Raw genomic sequence first — 25,713 nt, forward strand, 5'->3', positions numbered from 1 at the left:
GAAGGTGCAAGTTTTACTGGTTATATCGTATTCTCTTAGTACCAACCTTGACAAATGTAATTTGTAAACAGAGGCTCACAGCATTGGATAGCTCGGAGTGACAGGCTACCTTCCAGAGATGAGTTAGCTCATTAATCAGACACGACCCTCAAATATAAGAATTCCAAAATATAAAACTTACTGTGAAGTGTTCTTGAGGTGGGTCCTGATCATTTCTCTCCACCCAGCTGGGTGCGAACTCCATAATTATAACTGTTTATATTAGAACGGCCCTCATTCCCTCTTATTTTTTAGATCTTTAATCCCCCAAAAGTGAATGGAATTGTACTGTCTTCAAAAGAGTACAGACAACTGGGGCACCTGGGTGGCTAAGTCGGTTAAGCGTCCAACTTTGGCTCAGGCCATGATCTCACAGTCCGTAAGTTCGAGCCCCGCATCAGGCTCTGTGCTGACAGCTCAGAGCCTGGAGCCTGCTTTGGATTCTGTGTCTCCCTCTCTCTCTGCCTCTCCCCTGCTCATACTCTGTCTTTCTCTCCTTAACATTTAAATCAGTGTTTAATAAATAAAAATAAAATATCAATAAATATAAAATAAAAACATGTATTTATATGTATATAAAATAAATATAAAAAATAAATAAAAATAAAAATAAATAGACATTTAAAAAAAAGAGTGCAATTTATTCCAGTGGAATGTCCTAATAAAATGTCCCCTCTTGCTGGGAATTGTCCAAACTAACACATGTCAAATCCTTTTAAATGCCACAGAAGTTTTTCTCCCTCAGGTTGATTTTAGCACATGTCAGGCACCCAACTTAAAGGTGATTTGCAAAAGAAACAATAAAACTGAGCTACTCATGGAAATAGATGTTGGATGGGATTACCAACAGACTGTGCTAAGAACCACAAACACTGGTTTTTGCCAAATTCATCTACTACCTGCAGTCCCTCAGAAGCAGCTGCAGTTTTGTTTTTTATTTTTATTTTTTATTTATTCAAACAAATTTTTTAAGTTTATTTATTTTGAGAGAGAGAGAGAGACAGAGTAACAGGGGAGAGGCAGAGAGAGAGCAAGAGAGAGAATCTCAAGCAGACAATGCACTGGGAGCACCGAGCCTGATGCGGGGCTCAGACTCACAAACGGTGAGATCATGACCTGGGCTGAAATCAAGAGTTGGATGCTCAAGCAACTGAGCCCCCCAGGCGCCCCTTGCGGACTGCAGTTCTGTCCTGAGCTTCTCATTCAGGTTTCCTGTGCAGGTCACATTCTAACATCACACATAAAGATAACAAAATAATCTTCATCTTACTGAAACTCCCAGCAATCTGCCTTTCTCTCCACCACAGCAGTGGTGGCGCCATTTTGGTCTTTTCGTCAGACAATCCAGCCCGTCGCTTATGATATTCTAGCAGAGGCAAGACGGTTTGGGCAGCATCTGCACACCCTGGTCGGCCTCAGTGGCTGGCACGTAAGAGGGACTGCCCACTCTACACTTGGTCCAGAGTCAGTCCCTACCTAGAGTGTTCTCCACCTCTCCCATACCCCGGCCTTGATGTTCTATGACGATGAAGGCAAATCCAGCAAAGACTTCCCACTCCCCATTATACGTGGCCACTCAGCAATATCTTATCACACCCCCCTTCTCCTGAACACACTGGTGCACACGGTCTCCGGGGCTCCACACCACCCTGGTGACCTGCTTTGTGACAGCCCCTCTCAAGTCTAGAAGCCTCTTCTTTTAGATCTTCCAAGAGCTCAGGTCTCCAGCTTCCCCACACTCACACGCCAGGACTTGTCACCAAGCACAACACCCTTAAATCCACCCGCATGCCATTGAATCCCTCAAGTTATCTGCTTCCCTGGCCTCTCGCCAGAGCTCCAGACAAATCCACCCGGCACACATCCCCTTCTGGATGTCTGGTGGTATCTTAACACAACAGAGCTCACATAGACCTTTTTGCACCCTCTCTCAAAATCTGCCCCTAAGACTTGCCCCTATCAGTAAAGTGGCACAAGAACTTCTTCATTCAGGCAACATGACACTTATGTCATGTGCTCAAACCCTGTGATCACTCCATCAGCAAGCCTCATCGGCTTTAACCCCTGCTTTCTGATGACTCTCTGGCACTACCACTCTGGTCCAAGTCACCATGGCCTCGCCCCTGGACCACGGCGTCAGCCCTTAACTGGTCTCCCTGTCCTTTCCTCCCAGTCCTTATTTTGGTGGGAGACACAGATATCAAATAAATAGACGCAACTTAAATAGTAAAGCAGACAAGTGAAAGGGAGCTTGGTCAGTCTGCCACAGAACATTAGTGACGGTTTTAAAGCAGACATTGAATCACATCACTTCCCTGTTCAAAGCCAACCCAAAGTTCCTTAGTACACTCATTGGTTTCTTTTTTTGAGGGGCTGGGGGAAAGGTGCGGATTAGAGGAAGTTTTATTTCTGTTGTTGACAATCTTAAACATGTTTTGGAGGGGGGAGCGAGGGATAACCGAGACTTCTACTATGTAACGCTCCCTTCCTCTGGTTCCGAGTAGAATACGGCAGTGAGGATCCAACCTGAGCCCGTTGCTGCTTAAAATCCTTCCATAGCTCCTCACTGCTCTTGGACAAATACCAAAATCCTACTGTGGCTTGCAGACCCTGCCCCCACTGCCCTCCTTCCCCCAAGGCTGCAGTGAAGGGGAAAGAGGTTTACATGGGGCGGGGGAAGAGCTCAGGCTGTCATTCCTGGTCCTGCCACCTCCTCCCAGCAGCCCTCCCTGATTTCACCCCCAGGGAGTTCGTCTCTTCAGAACATCCCAAATCCTTGCCATCACACCCGAGGCTGGACAGGACCAGGTCCCTGTACAACTCTGATTGCCATTCTCATCATCCTTCACCCCGTTCTTTCCATAAAAGCGTTCTGGCAGTTGCATACAAAAGCTCATTCTCTCTCAGGGCCCTCACTATTTCCTCGGCCTGGACTGCATCCACCCAGACCACCACATGTTCGTGCACTTACTTTGCTCTTATGATATTCGAAAATACCTCCTCAGAGTGGCCCTTCCTTTCCAGAACTGACCCCGGGCTCCCTTGCACTTGTCTGCTTTACTATTTAAATTGCATCTATTTGTTTGATATCTGTCCTCCACTAAAATAGGAACTGGGAGGAAAGGACTGTAATGAACTCATTCACCACTGACCCTTATTCCAGTCTCAGCTGGCAACTCAGGACGTCCAGGGCTGGCTCTGTAAGTCCTGCCTGTGTGACTGTAGAAAAACATATCCCGAAACGACAGTGATGGCATCTCTGAGATACAGAAAAAAAAGAGTTGAGCTAAGCATCTAAATGTGCCTCTTTTCTTCAATGAACCATTTGTAAAGACCCTTATTTCCCATACCTGGGCCTGAGGATTGCCTGAAGGATTGAACAGGCATGAAATGAGAACTATTCCAACTGCAAAGGAAGAGAAAGCCAATTCCAAAAAGCATATTCCAGAAAGAAGCGGGGGAGGAAAGAAAAGAATAAAGGAAGGAGAGGAAAGATACGGGAAAGAAGCAAGCAAGCAAGCAAGGAGCTGCCCAACAGTGACTTCAGATGCAGCTCAGGGCAAGATCTTTAAACAATGCTGTTAGGGCACATATTCTCTCCCATCTCTCACCTGGCCTTTCCTCTTTATGAAAGCTGCATTCTCTCCTCCTCTAAACATGCTCCCTCTATGCAGCAAAGGAGTAACAACTATCAATTCCAGGACTGTTTTAGTTCAGTAGCTCCCATGGAAAGAGGGTTTCTTTCTCCCGACAGCCTTGTATCAGTCCCAGGAACGACTCGATGGGCCTGTATGTCCACCACTGGACAAACTCCTTGTCCGGGAATGCGACGATTACCCAGGCCTCAGTGCCATGCTCACCGCCCTGGTCTGTGAGCTGAAGAAACAGCAGAGCTGGGGCCGGACAATGTGGTAGGCAACCAAACTGAAGGAGGAGTGGGAAATCCGCATCCAACAGAACAAACCAGGATCTGATGAATGTCTCCGTTATCCCAGGCACCAAAGATGTTTTTCTATCAACCTGCACACCATCTTTAGGTCTAGAAGAAAACTTCTGCACTCAGCAGTGATGAGGTGAGCGCAAACCTCCCACCCTGTACCTGCTCCCACACAGACCCAGATGGACCTTCCACACTGGCGAAAGGAAACAAAACAAAGTAACCCAACATGCTCACAGACGCAGGAGAAGCCCTAAAGCCAATCCCCCAGGACAACTGCAGAAATAAGATCAAGTCAAACTCAAAAGTGAATGAAACAGGTGAAAATGTCAGCACGCTTACTTATCTACAGTTTTCCCTTTGGTGTCACCGGAATCACAGTTTCAAACACCGTTCATCCACTGATAACTCTCAAGTCATTTCTCCAGCCTGACCTCTCCCTTGAACTTCACACTACTGTGTCCAGTTGTCTACACATCGGCTCTGCTGACATATCCAGGAGGCCTCTCACACCTATGACATATAAAACAGAAGCCCTCCTCTTCCCAAATCTTCTCCTCTCTCTGTCTTCTCCTGCTCAGAGGTAGCAAGTCTATGCCAGTTCTCAGGCAAATAGCCTCAAACTCATCCTTAATTCTTTCTTTCTTTCACCTGACATCCAAAGCTTCAGCCAATCATGTTACGTCTGCTTCAAAATATATAAAAAACAGATCTAAAGCTGGCACTTCTCCACCACTACCACCTGGCCCGGGTCACCAGCATCCCTTACCTGGGTCACTGCAGCAGCCTCTCAGCTGGTCTTCCGGCCTCTGCCGTCAATTTCCAACCCAGAAGCCAGAGTGATGCTGTTAAAAAAAAAAAAAACAAAAAAACTTAAGATCGTGTCATGTCACATCTCTGTTCTCAAATCCCCTGCCGCATACCCATGTCATGAAGAAACAAGTCAAAGCCAAGAAGCCCTACGTGATCCGGTCCTCGGTGCCTCCCGACGTCACTTCCTAGAGGTCAGCCCCTCCCTCGCTGGCTAAACTCAAACCACCTGGCTTGACTAACCATCCTTGTTAGTCCTCACATCCACCAGGCATACTCCTGCCGAAGGATCCTGGACTAGCAGTTTTTTGCACCTGGAGTCTTCTCCCCCAAATACTGGTAACTTCTTAGTGTGAAAGCAGCCCACGGGCACCCCCATGCACCTCATTCTACTTTTCTCTAGATCACTTCTCCACCTGATGCACGAGTGTTTTATTTGTTTGCTTATTCCCCGTGTCTGCTCTGAGGACGATAGCCTCCAAGCGTGTAGGGATTTGTGTGTGCATGTGCCTATTTTGTTCACTGCTGTATCCCCAGTGTCTGGAACTGTGCCTGGCATGTAGCAAGTGCTCAGTAAATATGTGCTAAATTAATCCATTATCTATCTGTAAACTTCTCTTGTCTAAGAAAAGAGAAAGCAAAGTATATGGCTTAAAGAAAAATCCCGTATTGTGTTCCTTTCACACAGACTTTAATAAACAGAAAAACATTTTGAACACTATCTGCTTTCTGAGCCCAATATGATTAAAGAATGATTAAATAAGAACTGTCTGAAATAAGACACAAGTGTAGCAAAATGAAATATGTAGTGGCTGAAACAAAATCAGTAGGCATACATAAAATCAATTCATACTGTGGGGAATAAACTTGAGAAGCATCCCCAGAATAAGAGCCAAATGAATAAAGTTGTTAAAAAAAAAAAATACGCACAAAGGGAATGGTGTACTTGAAGGACAGATCTTGGAGAGAAACCCGAAGAGTAAAAGAACAGATAATAGGAGGTTGGAGAGGATAAAATATTCCAGACCTAAAAAAGCAAACTTGAGATCAGAAATTGATAGTTTAACATCTTCCAGAAAAGCTTAACAAGCAGAAATAAATATTATGACATAGCCTCATAAAAATTTTAAACTTAAAGAATTTTTTAAGGAGTCCTAAAACCAACCAAACTGAGGGAAAAAATCCAACTACAGTTTCTTTTCCAATATCTCCTCTATAACTGTAAATGCCAGACGACAAGGCAGTTTATAACACATGGAGGAAGAGAGTTTATGATTCAAGAATTTTATAAATAGTATGTGCTATTCATATGTTAGGGCAACATATGTTAAATACACCTGCAAATGAAGAATGTTATAAAAAAATATCAGCCAGCGGATGAAAAAGGCTGATAAATTTACCACCCAATAAGTTTCTTACAAAAATTGACTGATGACATATTCCAGCTCACCAGGAGGTTAATGAAACTGTAAGTTCAAAAACTGAAGGCGTTTAACAGGAAATAACTAACCAGTAGGCATTGAAACTGGTTAACTGCCTGGAGATAATTCAATAAATATATTATTCATAGTTGTGACAAAAATAATATAGTCTAACAAATATAATTTTAATTATTATCATTATAGTAACTGAAACAGAATGCAAAACACACATTTATTGAAAAAAAAAGACATGTTCGAAAAGATTTGTTTTTCTGTGTGTCGAATTCCATATTAAATTCATAGAAGTGTAAACCTGTGTGTGCACTGAGACAGAGGATAATGGGAGGGAAATTTGAAAAGCAAGCAATTAATTCTTCTTAAAATTTCAATGTAAGTACTAGTAGAATTTAAAACAGACTATCTACCTTCAATATGTAAAATCTTGGAATAAACCTAACAAATGTCTGCGAAACATCCATGGAAAAAAATGTAAAATTTTTCCGAAAGACACTAAACGCTCAAAGAGAAAGAAATGTCATGTTCCTGGGTCAGAATACTTAACTTTTTTAAAGATTCATTTCTCAAACTGAACTTTGAATTAAATGCAATTCAATCAAAATCCCAGAAATTTTGTTTTATTTTGTTTTGTTTTTATAGAACTTGGAAAGTTGATTCCAGAATATATATGGAAGAGCAAAACGCAAGAACAGTCCTTGAAAACAAAAAAGGTGAAAGGATTTGCACTACCAGATCTTAGGACTTATAATAAAACTATAGTGATTGATTGGGGCGCTTGGGTGGCTCAGTCGGTTAAGCGGCCAACTCTTGATTTCTGCTCAGGACATGATCTCACCGTTCATGGGTTCGAGTCTGCCTCAGGCTCTGGACTCACAGCGAGGAGCCTGCTTTGGATCCTCTGTCTCCCTCTCTCTGTCCCTCCCCTACTTATGCACTCTCTTGCGTGTGCTCCCTCATGCACACTCCCTCATTCTCTCTTTCAAAAATAAATAAATGTCAAAAAAAAAATTTTTTTAAACTATAGTGATTGATCACCATGGTGTGGCACTGACTTAGACAAACGAAACAGAACAGAGATGACACTCTGAGCCTCTCATATATGAAAACATGATGTAGGGCAGAGGTGGTGTTGAAGCCCACAAGAGAAAGGACAGACATGTGATACATGGTGCTAAGACAACTCGTCGGCCATCTGGCAAAAATGAAATTGAATTCCACATCATATCATGCTCACCGCACCAAAGGATTAAAGACTTGAACTCAAGAGTCAAAACCTAAAAAAGTTTAACATAAAGGAGAGTATCACTATGGTCTCAGGTAGGGAGGAACTTCTTAAATAACATGAAAAAAGAGGTAATAAAAGAAATTATCAATGCATTCAGCTAACTTAAAATTAAGAATTTCTGTTCACAAAAAGATACCATGAAGAAACCCTCAAACACTGCTAGTTAGAGTGTAAAATGGTACAACTACTTTGGAAAACAGTTGGGCACTCTCGTAAAATTTAAATGTACACCTATCATACACCCAAGCCATCCTACTTCTAGGTATGCCAAGAGAGAAAGAAACACATGTTCATACAAAGGCTTCTATGAATGTCTTTGTTTTCAATAGCCTAAAAACAAACAATGCAAATATCTAACAAAATGTGACTGGATAAACAAATTGTAATATATCCATATAATTGAATATTACTTAGCAATAAAAAATGAATGAACTACTTATATATGCAACAATATGGATGAATCCAAAATAATTATACTGAGTGAATGCAGCCAGGCAAAACTGAATGCATACTGTATAATTCCATTTGTTTGTTGTTGTTGTTTGTTTGTTTGTTTGTTTGTTTTGAGAGAGAGAGAGAGAGAGAATCCCAGGAGGGACAGAGGAAGAGAGAAGAGGGGCTCATGTTTACCCTAAACAGGGCTCAAGCTCACCAACAGTGAGATCAGACCTGAGCCACAGTTGGAGGCTTAACCGATTGAGCCACTCAGGTGCCCTCCCCCACAATTAAGCTGTTTAAAAAATAATACTATAAATAAAGTGAAAAGACAAGTCAAAACCTGAAAGAAGACTATATACAACACCTACAACCATTAGAGGAGTAGGGTTCATAATATATTTTTAAAAACTCCTTGAACCCAGTGAGAATAAAGCAAATAATACAGTAGAAGAACAGGCAAAAGACACAACAGGCATTTCACAGAAGAAGGACCACAAATGGCAAATAAACTAATAAGAAGATGTTCAATCTTGTCAGTAATCAAACGTAATTTTAAATAAAATAAAATTATTTTAAATAAATAATTTTAAATAAAATGTAATTTTAAAATCAAGATGTAGGGGCACCTGGGTGGATCAGTCAACTGAGTGTTCAACTTTGGCTCAGGTCATGATCTCACAGTCTGTGGGTTCAAGCCCTGAATCAGGCTCTGTGCTGACAGCTCCGAACCTGGAGGCTGCTTCGAATTCTCTCTCTCTCTCTCTCTCTCTCTCTCTCTCTCTCTGTCCCTCCCCAACTCATGCTGTCTCTCTCTCTCTCAAAAGTAAATAAATAAACATTAAAAAACTTTTTTTTGAGAAAATCATAATAATGTCCCATTTGACTTCCATACATTTATAAAAAATTAAAAGTCTAACAATACAAAGTACAGGCAAGGATGCAGACCAATAAGAACTCTTACACATCACTGGGGAAAGTTAAAATCATATGCCCCTCCTTCCAAAAACAATGCAGCCTTAACACTAAAACTGAAGCTTTTCATACCCCACAACCCACCAATTCTGTTTTCAGAAGAACACTTTGTAGAATTCTTGCACATGTACATTAGTAGATCCTTATTTATAACATTCATAACAGTATTATTTATAACAGTAACAAAGTGGACAAAACTCAAATGCAAGATAATAGATGAATAAATTGGAGTGTACTCTCTCAACTAAAAATTTATCAGGATAAATATGGATACACTATATCTAAATGCAACAACACAGATAATTCACAGAAATACCATATTGCAGAAGTTGCACAGAGTGGGATGTAATTTTTAAAAATTTAAAGAAAAAAGCAAAAGCAAACAAAACATTGCTAAAAAATCCAAACATGTGACAAACTTTAAAAATAACTTCAGGGGCACCTGGGGGGCTCAGTCGGTTGAGCATCCAACTTCAGCTCAGGTCATGATCTCGCAGTTTGTGAGTTCAAGCCCCACATACGGCTTGCTGCTGTCAGCCTGTCAGTGCAGAGACCGCTTCAGATCCTCTGTCCCCCTCTGTCTGCCCCTCCCCTGCTTGCACTCTTTCAAAAATAAATAAACATTAAAAAACATAGTAACTTCAAAGTACAAGCCTTTCACCCCCTTGGTTAAATTTATTCCCTAGGTTTTTCATTCTTTTTGATGCTATTATAAATGGGACTGTTTTCTTCAGTTCTCTTTCTGATGGTTCATTAGTGTATAGAAATGCAAATGATTTCTGTATGTTATTTTATAGCCTGTAACTTTACAGAATTCATTTATTAGTTCCGATAGTTTTTGCTGGAGTCTTTAGAGTTTTCTATATATAGTATCATGTCATCTGTAAATACTGATGGTTTTACTCTTTCCTCACTGATTTGGGTGCCATTTATTTCTTTTTCTTATCTGATTGCCATAGCTAGGACTTCCAGTACCCTGTTGAATAAAAGTGGCAAGAATGTGCATTCTTGTCTTGTTCCTGATCACAGAGGAAAAACTTTCAGCTTTACGTCCTTGAGTATGATGTTAGCTGTGAGTTTGTCATGTGTGGTCTTTATTATGGTGAGGTATGTTCCATCTATACCCACTTTGTTGAGTTTCTATCGTAAATCGATACTGAATTTTGTCAAATGCTTTTTCTGCATCTATTAAAATGATCATATAATTTTTACCACCTCACACCTGTCAGAATGGCAGTCATTAACAACTCAGGCAACAACAGATGTTGGCAAAGATGCGGAGAAAGAGGATCTCTTTTGCACTGCTGGTGGCTACGCAAACTGGTGCAGCCACTCTGGAAAAGTCTGGAGGTTCCTCAAAAAATTAAAAATAGAATTACCCTATGACCCAGGAATTGCACTACTAGGCATTTATCCAAAAGATACAGGTATGCTGTTTCGAAACCCAATGTTTATAGCAGCACTATCCACAATAGCCAAAGTATGGAAAGAACCCAAATGCCCATCAATGGATGAATGGATAAAGAAGATGTGGTATGTATATACAATGAAGTATTACTCGGCAATCAAAAAAAAAAATGAAATCTTGCCATTTGCAACTATGTGGATGGAACTAGAAGATATTATGCTAAGTGAAATTAGTCAGAGAAAGACAAATATATGACTTCACTCATATGAGGACTTTAAGATACAAAACAGATGAACATAATGGAAAGGAAGCAAAAATCATATAAAAGCAGGGAGGGGGACAATACATAAGAGACTCAAATATGGAGAACAAACAGAGGGTTACTGTAGGGGTTGTGGGAGGGGGGATGGGCTAAATGGGTAAGGGCCATTAAGGAATCTACTCCTGAAATCATTGTTGCACTATATGCTAACTAACTTGGATGTAAGTTTTTTATAAAAATTAATTTAATAAAAATTAATCAAATAAAAATACCCCCCAAAATAAATAAAATAAAATGACCATATAATTTTTATCCCTCATTTTGCTAATGTGATGCATTACATGAATTGATTTGTGGATATTGAGGCATCCTTGAATCCCTGAATAAATTTCATTTGATTGTGGCATATGATTCCTTTTAATGTATTGTTGAATTCAGTGTGCTCCTATTTTTTTGATGATGTTTGTATCTATGTTCCTCAATGATATTGGCCTATAATTTCTTTTCTGTAGTGTCTTTGCCTGGTTTTGGTCTCAGGGTAGCACCGGCCTCTTAGAATGAATTTGGAAGCACTCCATCCTCTTTAATTTTTTGGAAAAGTTTGAGAAGGATACATATTAACTCTTTTTTTAAATGATTGGTGGAATTCACCTGTGAAGCCATCTAGTGTTTGACTTTTGTTTTTTGGGAGTTTTTTGATTACTGATTCAATTTCATTACTAGTGATCAATCTGTTAAGATTTTCTGTTTCTTCCTAAGAGAATGATAAACCTCAAAGACTGGTGCTTACCAATGAAGGGAAAGTGAGGAAGTGGATTGACTGGGGTAGGATTCCATTAAGTTGAATGCTGATGTTCTGGCTAAGCTGAGTTGTGGTTAAATTGCATGGTTCCAGTTACGGTAGTAATATAATAACTGAGATTTATTTTTATAACTTACTTGTGTGTTTCAATACTTTGTATCAAATGCTACATGATAAATATATTTGAAAGAAAAAATTTACACTTACTAACATGGTAAGGAGCAGTAAGTAATATACAGATCTATAAGAAAAATATTAGAAATGCAGTAGATAAGTTGTCAGGTAACAAAGAACAACTTACATCACTATATACTAACTAATTTGGATGTAAATTTTAAAAAATAAAAAAAATTAAAAAATAAAAAAACAAAGAACAACTTACCAAAGACAAAATGCAACCAGAAAACAAACTTGGAAAAAGATTCAATCTTACCTACAAACCAAAAACATAATTATTGAAGACCTAGATTACTGCCCATTAAATTATCAGCTATTATATAGTCAAAATTCTACTGAACACTTAAAATCCTAGAAGTTTCATATACTACGATGGTACTGAAAAGTCAAATATCAAAACATTTCAGCATCTGAAAATATTCTTATATTTCTTTAATAATTTAGGAAAATTATAAGAAAATGAAAAACTAATGCTTAAATATTAGGCAACCATTGACAAATAAATTAGTTTTACTTTCCCCAAAGTCATAGGAACAGTATCCAAGTTAGTACTAAAGGAAAGCAAGCACATTGGGGCGCCTGGGTGGCTCAGTGGATTAAGCAACTGACTCTTGATTTAGGCTCAGGTAATGATCTCACGGTTCTGAGATAGACCCCCCCCCGAGTTGGGCTCTGCACTGGGCAGGGAGCCTGCTTAAGATTCTTTCTCACCCTCTCTCTCTGCCCCTTCCCAACTCACACCTGCACACTCTCTCTCTCAAAAAAAAAAAAAAAAAAAAAAAAAAAAAAAGACAGAAAGAAAAAGAAAAGCAAACACCAAAAAAACTTAAAAAAATAAAATAAATAAACCTCACAAAGTTAATTTAAAACCCCATAAGAGTTAAAAAAGAAAGAAAAATAATTTCGTTGGAATGGTGGATAAAATTAATGGCGAAATATTTCCTTGAATTCCTATAAAAGGAAAACACAAAGACAAAAGTTGCAACCACCTTTTTCTCTCCACACAGAATGATTCAAATTTTAGAGTGAGCAAAGAAAAGAACACAAACCCCTAAAATATATTTTCCAAATGAGAAATTACATCCATTTGAACTTGACTTTTGAGGTACACACATTTTTAAAACAACAGGACACAAAGGTGGGAAGTTGGTGTGCATATCTATTAGCATACAGCTGCTTATAATTTTGGTCTAGAGTTGGAACACTATTCTTGGAATAAGCAATTGTGTTCAATTTGTAACAGATGTAACCAAGTGTTTATTACAGTAAAATGCTAGTTTCCGTAAGTCAAAAGTTCAATGAATAAACAAGCCTGGTATGTAAGCAGATGACATTTATTGTTCTGAACCAAAGAATTCAGTCTAATCAGGGGTGGACATTAGTTATTCCATTAACTACAGTGTTCTTAATTCGACTCCACTTGGAAGAAAGGGGGAAAATAGTTCATATGCTGTGTTATATTTAATTATGTCTTATTCTCATAGATCCCACACATGATTGCAATCATAAAGTTAAACACAGGGAAATACCTAAACATTTCACATGAATCATCATTTGCCCACATAGCCATCTTTAATCTAAAGAGGGAACAAGTCTGATTCAAGACCTAGTTCACAGTTTCTCTAGAGTCCTCACACAGTAACATCAAATCATGTTAGCCTTCCTGCCAAAGAGGCTTTCTATGTGCTTTTCAACTGGTGTCCCTAACAATGAAGTTGCCCACTTAAACCCTTCTCACAGACGATTCTCAGGGCAAGTTTACAGAAAGACTCTGAATCAGCCACACTATTTTATGAAAATCTTCAATTTTCAGTCCTGCTCTATGGAATGGGCTGAGTTAGGGTGCAGACAGCAAGGCAGCTAGACTCCAAACCCAGGGTTTAGAAGGGTAGAAAAAAGCCAGAAACATAGAAGTGGTTATAGTCGAAGACACAAGAGGCAAAGGAAGATTGGGGAGGTCAGCAGGCTGGAGGCAAGCACTTTGTGAGAAAGGGTGGTGCAAAATCTGGGGTGTAGGAGGGAATCCCACCGTGTAAAACTGAGGCAGACACAATAGCTTCAAGAAGCTAGAAGAATGGGCTTGGAGGGCTTCAACTCCCACCCACACCAAGGTCATGGCCAGATGTGCAAGTCCTCCTGGGTGTGGGACAGTCTGGAGGCAAAGTTGTCAGATAAACATGGCATGACTTCCTGGTGCATAAATTAACTTAATGACAAGTAACCAAAGCATAAGGCATATTAAAATAATTACACACATATTATGGAGAGGAATACAAAATCACATGAAGTTTTAAGTTGCAACACAAGGGCTTAAATAAATTTTGATTTTTTTTTAAACCATTTAGGGCTAACCAGCAAGTTTGGGATTATGTCTTCATTATCTTCCTCCTTTAGGGATACTTACTTAGGGTAAAATTTGAAAAAAATCTGCTAAGTTACCCAGCATGGCAATCAAAATCTTCCACAATCAGCTTCTTGTCCACCTTTCAACCTTATCTTTCGCTATTGATAAATCTAGTAACACTGAAAAAAAAAATCTTGGCCAACATCTTAAGAATGCTAAAAATTCTAATTATACTAAATCCGTGTAAAAAATGTACATGTATTGGGGCGCCTGGGTAGCTCAGTGGCTTAAGCATCTGACTTTGGCTCAGGTCATGATCTCACGGTTTGTGGGTTCGAGCCCTGCATCAGGCTCTATGCTGACAGCTCAGAGCCTGGAGCCTGCTTAGGATCCTGTGTCTCCTTCCCTCTCTGTCCCTCCTCCGCTTGTGCTCTGTCTTGGTCTGTCTCTCTCTCTTTCTCTCAAAATTAAATATTTAAAAATAAAAACAGTACAAGTATTATATTCCCTATTGTATAACTTCCAGTATTCACAATTAGAAGTTACCCATGAGACAGTCTCAACTACTGAGAAACTCATGAAACAGCAGGAAATGTGCAAAAATGAATGTGAACATCAAAAGGAGATGATGCCAGTTACATACATTAAAGCTCACACACTTTTGCCTTAGAAGAGACCAATGTGCCATTACTATTTGTCTATTTTTAATTTGTATAAAAATCCCTGGTAAGGTGGTATTTCTTTCACTTTCCCAGGACACAGCAGCTAATAAGCATATAGCTAAATAATCAGAGGAGGAATGGGAATACAGCTGGGAACAAGTGCACTAACATAAACTGGAAGCGAGACAGCAAGAGTTAGAAGCCAATCAACCGATACAATCATGACAAAGTATAAAAGTGTAGGGCCTTCACAGCAGACACATCAAGAGCCCTAAGAAAGTGGCATGGTCCATGAGAATCAGGCAGGTTGAGATGGACCTGGTGGTGCACTCCTCAGTATCCATTTTCCCCCAAATTATAACTTAAGTTCATCCCTCTCTGATGGCCAGTGACTGGTCTAAAACTGGGCATGTGGACCAATCCTGGCCAATGCGTTGTGTGATCAAGTCTGCGGGATGACCCCCAAGAATTCCTTCGGCCTTTTACCACAGACTGCGTATGGTGCCAACACACTGGGCAGGGTCGAATTAAATGAGGAACAGAGGAGAAGCTCGACCCGAGATACAGGACCTGAAAGCCACCCATCGGGAGCTGTAATATATGAGCAATATTATCTACTTGTTGAAGCCTTTTTCAACTGGGGTTGGCAACCTATGCAGTCCAAAGCTGCCTGTTAACACAGACTAAGGTCGAGATCTGGCTTCAGCCCTGAGTGACTTAGAGTAAGGTACTTAATATCTCTGAGCTTGAGCTTCCTCATGGATAAAAGCTTCCTCGTTGATGATTGTGAGAAGTTAAGGAGACAACAGAGCGAAAGCCTATCACATCACATGCGGTCTGTCCCTTCAAAGGCTGGCACATCCCAGAAATCAAAACTATATAAAGAGACTATATTTAAGAAGTGAGATACATTCAGAAAATATTTTTATCCAGAATTATTTTAATTTTAAGATAATTTAAAAATACTAGGAAGTTTTTTAACATGACAAGGAGTATTTATTTATCCTAATCTAAGAGCTAATAATAGATTTAATGAAAAAGTGCTAAAATATTTATGTATATAATTATATACATATATATGTATATATACGTATATATGTATATATACATATATACGTATATATACATATATATGTATATATACGCATGTATATATACATGCGTATATATACATATATACATACATACATGTATATATACACATGTATATATATGCATATATATATATGCATATATATGCAATGTTAATTGTGGTAAAATACACAACAGACTTTACCATCTTAACCATTTTTTTTTTTTTTTAATTTTTTTTTTTTCTTTTTTTTTCAACGTTTATTTTTGGGACAGAGAGAGACAGAGCATGAACGGGGGAGGGGCAGAGAGAGAGGGAGACACAGAATTGGAAACAGGCTCCAGGCTCTGAGCCATCAGCCCAGAGCCCGACGCGGGGCTCGAACTCACGGACCGCGAGATCGTGACCTGGCTGAAGTCGGACACTTAACCGACTGCGCCACCCAGGCGCCCCCCATCTTAACCATTTTTTAAGTGCACTGTTCAGTAGCATCAAGTACCTTCACATCGTTATGATATCATCCCCACCATTTATTCCCAGAACTCGTTTCATCCTGCAAAACTGACGCTCTATACCTACTAAACACTAACTCCCCACTCTCCCCCAGCCCCTGACAACCACCTTTCTACTTCTCTATTAATCTGACCATCCCAGGTACCTCATATAAGAGGAGTCGTACAGTATTTGATTTTTTTTGTGACTAGTGGTTTCCATTTAGTATAGTGTCCCAAGGTTCATGCCTGTTGTTAGCATTTATCAGAATTCTCTTCCTTTTCAAGGCTGAATAATATTCTCTGTGTGTGTGTGTGCACGCGTGTGTGTGCGTATGCATGTACACATTTTATTTATCCATTCATTTGTCAGTGAATGAACGCTTGGATTTCAATGGCAAAATATTTTTTTTAATTTTTTTCATCTTTATTTTCGAGAGAGAAAGAGAGAGACAGAGCGCAAGCAGGGGAGGGGCAGAGAGAGAGGGAGACACAGAATCCGAAGCAGGCTCCAGGCTCTGAGCTGTCAGCACAGAGCCTGATGTGAGGCTTGAACTCACAAACTGCTAGATCATGACCTGAGCCGAAATCATATGCTTAACCCACCGAGCCACTCATGCACCCCCAAAATATTTTTAAAGAAAAAAAATAGGGAATCTGAAAAGAAACAAGAATAATAAAAGAAACCTTGAGTACCTGATTTAATGCAAAGGCAAAATTTCAAAATTTTTATTAGAAGCACTCATGGTGTGTGTTTTAGGCATTAGGGTTGATTTTTTTTGAACTCTGAACAGGTGGGTTTACACTACTTTCTTCCATTGTTCAGAAGGCAAACACCCTGATTCCTAAATGAGGGAAATTGGGGGGGGTGGATTTTTAATACCTTATTAATACTAATGATAAACATACTCAGAGAACATTTGTAATTACCTTTGTTGGTTTGGATCGGTTTAGGTAACCAAGAATAGGGATGATTGATTTCCTTATACTTTTATAAGCACTGAAAAGGAATAGCACATTCCAGCAGTGAAAGCAATAGCAGGATTTCATCATGTGTGTGTGTGTTTTTTAAGGAATAAAGGATGTTATTTATAATAGTGACCCTGACTCCAACGGATGATAATGCTTTACCTATTATTTTACCCACACGCTGTGCAGTGTGCAGGGCCTTTCAGAGCCAGGTGGGTGAAAGGTGACAACTCTAAGACATTAAATTAAAATAATACTGAGAACAGGAAGCCCTAACCCACTTTCCAATTTGTCTAGGGGATGCACTTTCTGGGCAGAAGTGGTAAGGCTGGGATGAAGGAGTGGATTCCGATGGCAATTTGGAAGTTCTATCTGACTTTTCAAGGGAAACTGGCTAATTTCCCAGATGTTTTATGAAGTTCTCACGTATTTCATTCTAAAAATGATTTTTTAATGGGCCTTAAAAACTAGGACTTAAAGACAACAAAAGCCTATACAAAATTGGGTGCTAGAAGAAGCTATTATTAATGCCCCGAATCCAAAAATATTCTTAGGGTCTTTGATAAGTTAAAAAGGAATTCAGTGGAATTCATACCTTTTCATTTTAATTTTCGAAGCAAAACCTAGACCCACGGGTTTTTCATCCCTTAGAGGACATGAGCCATTTCTATGTGGGTGACCTGTGAATGTTAGTGTAATAATTCTAGGCTTAAAGTGGTTAATGTATTTACACTGAATCTTTATCTATGAAATTTAGGACAGGTTTTCCTATTCCTAAGAACAGAGCATTCTAACAGCATTTCCAAGATGTAGCTGTGAGATTCCAGTATCTTTTCTTGTTTAACCAAATGGAAAATTGAAGGCAAAGGGAAGTGTTTAGTTCAGGTAAAAAACCAAATGGAAAGGAGGTAACCGGTTTGGGGGATCCCTGTTATCGTTACTTTCATCTTTCAGAAAGTCCTTTCTGTGACGCCACAATACTTACTTCAGCCCAGGGTCCCTCTGCATGTCCCACCTCCTTCTGGTCCCCTGGAAATTCATTTCATCAAGCTACTCAACTCAACCTCAAAATCCAGCTCATAGTTCATTTCCACAAAGACATTTTTAAAAACAACCCTCACTATTCTAATTGGTTTCTTTACTCAATGCTTCTGCAGAATTTAGATATTTCATTATTGATCACTGTCTAATGTATTATAAAATTTTAGTGAGCAACACTTCTTCAAATTTTTAAGTTTATCAAGTTGCACGCACATAGGTTAAATAGGTTAAATGTTATTGCAAAATTTAAAAACAAAAATACTCTGACCCTATCCTACCCCTCCCCAAACCTCCATTCTTCTGTTCCGGAGACAAATGCTTTTGAATTTCTCAGCTGTTTGATCTGGCATTTACTTATGTCCTCATTTCCACATAATACATATATATGGCTATTTCTTGATTTAATGAGGTGAACTTCACATAACATAAAATTAACCATTTTAAGTGAGTACTTCAGTGAAACTTAGTACATTCACAATGTTGGGCAACCACCACCTCTATTTGGTTGCGAAATATTTCCATCATCCCAAAATAAAACCTCCTACCCATTAAGCAATTTCTCCTCATTCCCCTTTCCCCCCAGTCCATGGCAACCACAAATCTGTACTTGGTCTCTATGGATTTGTTTATTCTAAATATTTCATTTAAATAAAACAATACAGGGGGCACCTGGGTGGCTCAGTCGGTTAAGTGTCCGACTGACTCAGGTCATGATCCGACAGTTCATGAGTTCAAGCGCCATGTCGGGCTCAGTGCAGACAGCTCAGAGCCTGGAGCCTGCTTCAGATTCTGTGTCTCCCTCTCTCTCTGCCCTTCCCCCACTCATGCTCTGTCTTTATCTCTCAAAAATGAATAAATGTTAAAAATTTCTTTTTAACTTAAATAAATAAAATCCCACAATATATAACCTTTTGTATCTGACTTCTTACCAGAATGTTCTGGAGGCTCATCTGTGCTGTAGCGTGTATCGCTACCTTGCTCCTTATTATGGCTGTATAGTATTCCGTGGCTTACATATACCACATTTGTTGACCCGTTCATCTACTGATGAACACTTGGGCTGTCCACACCTTTTGGCTATTGTGAATACTCCTGTTATGAACATGCAAATCCACGTACTTGTTTGAATACCTGTTTTCGATTCTCTTGGGTATGTATTTAGGAGTGAATTGCAGGGCCGCGTGGTAAATTCCAGGTTTAGCTTTTGGAGGAGCCATCAAGCACAGACACTTATTTTGTGTGCACATTCGATCTAGCTAAATAAATTGAAGGGAAGGCCTTGTTTTTAACTGAGTTTGCGTTTTGTTTGCTTGTTTTCCTTCCTTCCCTCTCTCTTTCTCCAAGTTATATGGTTCCTGATATGTCTCTCTCAGTGCTCCAGAACATCTTATTCAATAGTTACTTCATCTACATAAACCCAGAGATAGCTATAAGAAACTATTGTAAAGAATATGGTCCTTCTTAACAAAGAGAAATCTTATCATTTATCTTCTTTCACCAAACTGATTTCAGTTTAAAGAAAAGTGTTAGATTCCCTTGCTTTCCGTCTCTGTACATTGATTCCGTATCGGATTAGTCTTGATTCTTCTCGACCCGCATACCCTTCTCCCCAGATAAAGGATTTATCAGTAACTAAAAAATAATGCAGTTTTAAAACTGCTTGAAGTTTGTGATGAATAACAAAGCAAACAAAAAGAATTACTTAAACATGGAAAAAAACAAGCGAAAGACAAATCCTGAATCATAAAATATTCCCCTGTGATACAAAACTTGCTTATAAACAAATGGTTCTTCAGAATGTTTCTGCTATCCTGTAAAGCACATTTAAATATTTTGAAAAAGGCAACTGTTCTCTTAAGCACAAAGGTATTTAACAGAGGAAAGGCCATTTCAGAGGCAGTCACTTATGTTAATTAACTACTAGCACCCACACTATTGGGGATGCAGGGTGGGGAGGGACAGAACACCCACGTTTATTCTGCACCCTGAGTAGGCTAAAACGGAAACAAAGAGGATTTATGCTAACCAACAGGAAAGCCGGATCATAATGGCTCTAACACTAAAACACAGCTCAAGAAAGTTAAGAAAGCCGTATGAAGAATGTTTTGAGAAGATACACATATTTTAAAGGGTTTTATATGTAATCCTCTGTGATCATTGCTATGGGGATCTGGGCCTCGTTATGAGGACTAGCTGTACTTTTCCTGAAAAACTGGTTTGTTTTTAGATTGGAGACACAGTGAACCATGTCACCAATGATGTTTTTACCATTGCCTTAGCTGTTAATGAGCTCAGAGCCCAATTTTATGATCCACATCTCCAACGAGAAAGATTTTGTAGCATTCATTTTGTATAGTAATCTCCTCTTAGGGTCATTTTCTTCTCATTTCTGCCTCCACTCTCATTGTATATATCTGTATTGCCTTGACTTAAAACCTAATAGGAAGGAACACCTAGGTGGCTCATCCAGTTGAGCGCCCCACTCTTGATTTCGGCTCAGGTCACAGTCTCGTGGGTTCATGGGTTCGTTGACCATGCAGAGCCTGTTTGGGATTCTCTGTCTCCCTTTCTCTCTGCCACTCCTCTGCTCATGCTCTCTCTGTTTCTCTCAAATAAATTTTTACAGACATAAAAAAAAAAAAAAAAAAAACCTAATAGGAAGAATGTAAAAACATAAGAAAATCAGCATCTCTAGCCATTCCACTCCCAACCGGACTTATGATTTTAGGACTCTAACCTTATTTGGTATCTTTTCAGCAATCTAAAAGTATTCAAGGTTGGTGATCTTAGGGTGATCTGTACTGTTGTGCTTAAGACCATGGACCTCATTTTTCCTCAGTAATCAGTGGGTAAAATTCTTATGGTTAAGAAATGCTAAGTCAAATAAGTCATACAGAGAAAAACAGATACCATATGCTTTCACTCTTAGGTGGATCCTGAGAAACGTAACAGAAGACCATGGGGGAGGGGAAGGGAAAAAAAAAAGAAAAACTTAGAGAGGGAGAGAGCCAAACCATAAGAAACTCTTAAAAACTGAGAATAAACTGAGGGTTGATGGGGGGTGGGAGGGAGCGGGGGGTGGGTGATGGGCATTGAGGAGGGCACCTGTTGGGAGGAGCACTGGGTGTTGTACGGAAACCAATTTGACAATAATTTTTATATTAAAAAAAAAAAGAAATGCTTCCTGTTAAATTAAAGTTATGGGGTTGTGATGCACAACTTACACAATCCATGCAAAGAGTTTAGCCCTCTGCCTGGACCATACTAAGTGTTCAATAAAAATCAGCTCTTATTAGCTACTGTATGTCAACAAGTCCTCCTGTGAGCTTAATCGAGAGCCAAAAACAAAAACAAAAACAACACAAAATCTGAAAGCAGAATCCCATTTACTTTATTTTAAAATGCACTGGCACAGGGGTAACCAAGTATTTCTTAATACCAAGATGCATTGTGAGTTCTCAGAAACCTGGAGGTTGAAGATAAGGTGAAGAGGTGAAGACAGTGAGTGCAGGGAACTCTCTCAAAAAGACAAGTTGTAAAAAGAAGGGCAAAGTAGGCAATGGGTTTAGTATTGAAGGAGAATGCAGTTTTTGTGCATGGCTTTTGTTTACTTGTTTAGCGTGTGTCTGTATGTATGAATGTTTAAGATGGTGAAACATGTGCCCCCAAGACAGGCACAGGGACAATAACAAGTATAAACAAACTTTACAGATGAGACGTTGAAAATGTGAAGAAGATGAAAAATTAGGACCTAAAAGAACTATGGCTGATGTCAAAGATTTAAAAAGAAAAAAAGCCACATATTGCTTTGTTGTTGTGCACATATCTTTTTTTAATGTTAATTTATTTTTGAGAGAGAGAGAGAGCAGGGGAGGGGCAGAGAGAGAGGGAGACAGAGAATCCAAAGCAGGCTCCAGGCTCTGAGCTGTCAGCACAGAGCCTAATGCAGGGTTCGAACTCATGAACCGTGAGATTATGACCTGAGCTGAAGATGGACACTTAACCGACCGAGCCAGGCGCCCCTAAGTATCTTTTAATTTACACAATAGGTGCAGATATAAAAAATTGCTTCTAATAAGCTGGGTCAGCTTTCCCCAATGACTTACACAATCAAATCGTGCAATCATCTTTGGTGTGTTCGGTGCTGGGCCAGGCTGGAGGTAAGGAGGGAAGAGTCTCCAGATGGAGAAGAGGATAATAAATGTAATAATTGGGAAGGTCTAACAAACTTAATTTTATTCAGGGAAAGACAAAGCAAGTTCACCCCATAAGTGCAGGAAATCCCGATTGTATATGCTAATTTTGTTTTAATTTGCAATTTTTGTGCTCCAAAATTTTTACATATTGAGTTTATTCAGCACAAGGGATGCCTAACAGAAAAGGATGATGAGTTTACTTCTTTAGAACCACTACAAAATGCATGCATAAGAATCCAACGCAAAGGGAATTTGATGACCCCAAACCTAAGCCACACGCTGTAAGTCAGAGTTACGTTTTAGGTGGATTTAAATAAAGGTATTGTTCATTTCTTTCATAAGGAGAAACTTTCCAAGTGCCCTACCATACTTTTGTTTTATTTTGTGTGCACGGTCTACTAGTTCATATATTCTAATGATATATTCTCATCTAATGGAAGTATAAGTGTAAATTTCCTACGTATGACATCAGTCAGAATGTGCCCATAAAAGCTTATGTGAGGAGTGAAAAGAATGATAATGTCTTTCAAAACTGAAACACACCATTTGTATCATTTGTGTCACAACTTCTGCTTTCTTATCACTGTTACAGCGAAAATACAACCATCAACTTGCAAATTGGGGGAAAGTGTTTCCCTTTAAAACCAAACTTAAAAAAAAAAAAAAGATCACGTCTTTCAAAGATCATTTTGGTGAACATATAGCAATGACATTTATCCTTTAAATAAAATGCTGTAAAAGTTAAAGTGCCAGCTTATTTTTTTTTTTTTCATGGGCAAGTTCAATTGTTAAAATTTGGGTAATGGGATTACTTCCTTTGGAATCAGTTCTTCCTTATTTTTTTGTAAAGATAATGTCTGTAGATGACAGAAAATGAATATATATGTTTTGACACTGAAATTCCCAAAGTTACATGTTAGTCATCTACTTCATGTTCATTTTAAATCTCCCTGGTATATATTTGAAACTTCACACTGCGAAGCATAAAATGAATGTAAAATCTTATGACTACATCAAAGAGACTCCAAAATTAATACAGCTTTTACCATTAGGTCGCATAATATTCAATAGTAAAGAGGAAGTAAAGTCAAATAAGGAATCACAGGCTCATCATACATAAATTATTTAGGACATTTTATGTACCAACCCTGGTCATAGTACTTTCATCAAATTTATTTACTCCTTCCTTCACTTCATTGACTAAACAAATATTGGGCTAACCGCCAAAGGGATAAACATGAAGAAAGATCTCGTCTCTCTCCTCTACCCTCAAAAGCAAGAGACAGACACGCAAGTAACAGTTACAGTATAATAAAATAACTGTTATAATAGAAGCAGTTGCCTCTGCTATGAGAGCACAGGAGAAGCAGCTATCCTGAGGACAGAAGGACCACCCAAGCCTTCATTGGCAGGTCTCAGCAGCTGATTATATATAGACAAGGTCAAAGAGGAAATCCAAGATAAGTTCAGATATCTGACTTGACACCTAGCTGGTGTCTATCTCTGAATAAGCAAACATGGATCTGGAGAAATGGAAGAAGGGGTTATATTGCCTATTCGTACACATTAAGTGTGAGTTGCCTGTAAAATACCTGCCTGGGGTACCTAATAATCAGTGTATATGCAGGTTTGGCTTCAGAAGAGAACTCTAAGCTGAATAGATTTGAGAGTAGGTTTGAAAACAAAGACATAAAGGAAACTGCCTAGAAGTACCAGACATGGGAGATCATTAAGCATTAATTTTGCTGAGGAACAGAGTAATCCAAATTGACTATTTCTTAGAATATTGTCAACTCCAGAATCACATCACATATTCTAGTGGGAATTAGAGCCAAACTTATCAGAGATACTGAAGAATTTTAATGGGTGTCTTGTGTCAGAATAACTCCTGCTACTAATAATAATGATAAAAATATCACCATGCAAATCAACACAAGCTCCTAGACACAGAAAAATTAGGCAGAACCTTTATAATTAGACCATAGAAGAGCAGAACTTCCATATTAACTAAAAATGTGACCTGTAAATGGCCACTACTATTGAAGTTCTCATTTCTATGATGCTGGTAAACAGGAAAAGGGCTTTGCACCTGCCTCCTGGTCCACGATAGTCTGTCTGGGTAGGAATCGAACTAACGTGTTGGAAGCACAAAAACAAAATTTCTGATGATAAAATAAAACTGAAATATTAGTGACCGCTCTTGATATTGGCCTATGGTCTTAGAAATGGAGAAATGACTCAGTATGATAACCAGGGGGCAAAAAGCCAAACGAACACAGTTGTACAGACCAGAACCTGTGCGAGATGAGCTTGCGAGAGCCATCCTGGGTACCTGAGCCGGTAAACGCAGTCCAAAGTATGACAGCTTCAAACGTTTCTATTCAGCGATGTCCTACCAACTTGCTCTCCGCACTCCTGTCATCTGCTATGTCAATTAATCCACGGCATATCCCTCCCTCGCTCTTTTCCAAACTCTTAGATCACAGTTGGAAACCTTGGCTTGACGTGGCTTCCCTCGCCGCTCAATTTATAGAGATTCCAACTCACCTCCTGTTGTTAACTTTGGCTGTTCCCCGTCTCCATCGTCTGAGATTACACACAGAACCAAATGCCTGCCCGCTGCATTCCACTCCAACCACCCCTTTTTGTTGCTTTTGGCATATCAGAAGCAATTCTATACACTTAAGAGGCAATTAAAGATTGAACAGGTAATGTGCAAATCTTCCAAAACTACTCGATTGAGAGCAATAAGAAATATCGCAGGGGCGCCTGGGTGGCTCAGTCGATTGAGTGTCCGACTTCAGCTCAAGTCATGATCTCACGGTTTGTGAGTTAGAGCCCGCGTTGGGCTCTGTGCTGACAGCTCAGAGCCTGGAGCCTGTTTCAGGTCCTGTCTCCCTCGCTTTCTGCCCCTCCCCCACTAGTGCTCGCTCTCTCTCTCTCTCTCTCTCTCTCTCTCTCAAAAATAAACAAACATTTTAAATAAATAAAGTTTAAAAAAAGAAATAAGGCATGCATTATTTAATTAAATGGCATTTATAACTATTAATAATTAGATTACAGTTACATGTGCAACTTCATCAAATTTTCAAAGTGGAAATAACGGCGTAACATTTGATCTTTCACAGTAAACACAGAAGTTCAAAGGCCCTATGAAAATAAAATTCAACTGCTTCTGACATTTGCAATGAATATTAATTGGCTTAAATTATTTGTTAAAAGCTTCAAAGAAAAATGCCCTTGAAATCATGTAGCTTCAAAATAGATACGTGGTAAGTTGTAGTTACATTAGGACACAGTCATTTAAAATGTATCCACAACCATTCAATTTCACGTCTATCTCCTTTCTCTTCAGAATGGGGTTCACCG

General features: G+C 39.2%; 1 protein-coding gene across 2 annotated transcripts in view; it reads right to left on the bottom strand.

Annotated features, from left to right (window-relative positions):
- KIAA1217 (KIAA1217 ortholog) overlaps positions 1-25,713 on the bottom strand; it is a 755,207-nt gene that overhangs the window by 712,391 nt on the left and 17,103 nt on the right. For both annotated transcript variants that reach the window (XM_086714730.1, XM_086714731.1), the window contains exon 2: positions 4,746-4,821. The gene's annotated coding sequence lies outside the window, so the exon portion shown is untranslated. The remainder of the gene's footprint in view (positions 1-4,745; positions 4,822-25,713) is intronic.

This window comes from Puma concolor, chromosome B4, assembly GCF_028749965.1.
Source record: "Puma concolor isolate L17-30 chromosome B4, mPumCon1.1.hap2, whole genome shotgun sequence".
Lineage (NCBI taxonomy): Eukaryota > Metazoa > Chordata > Mammalia > Carnivora > Felidae > Puma > Puma concolor.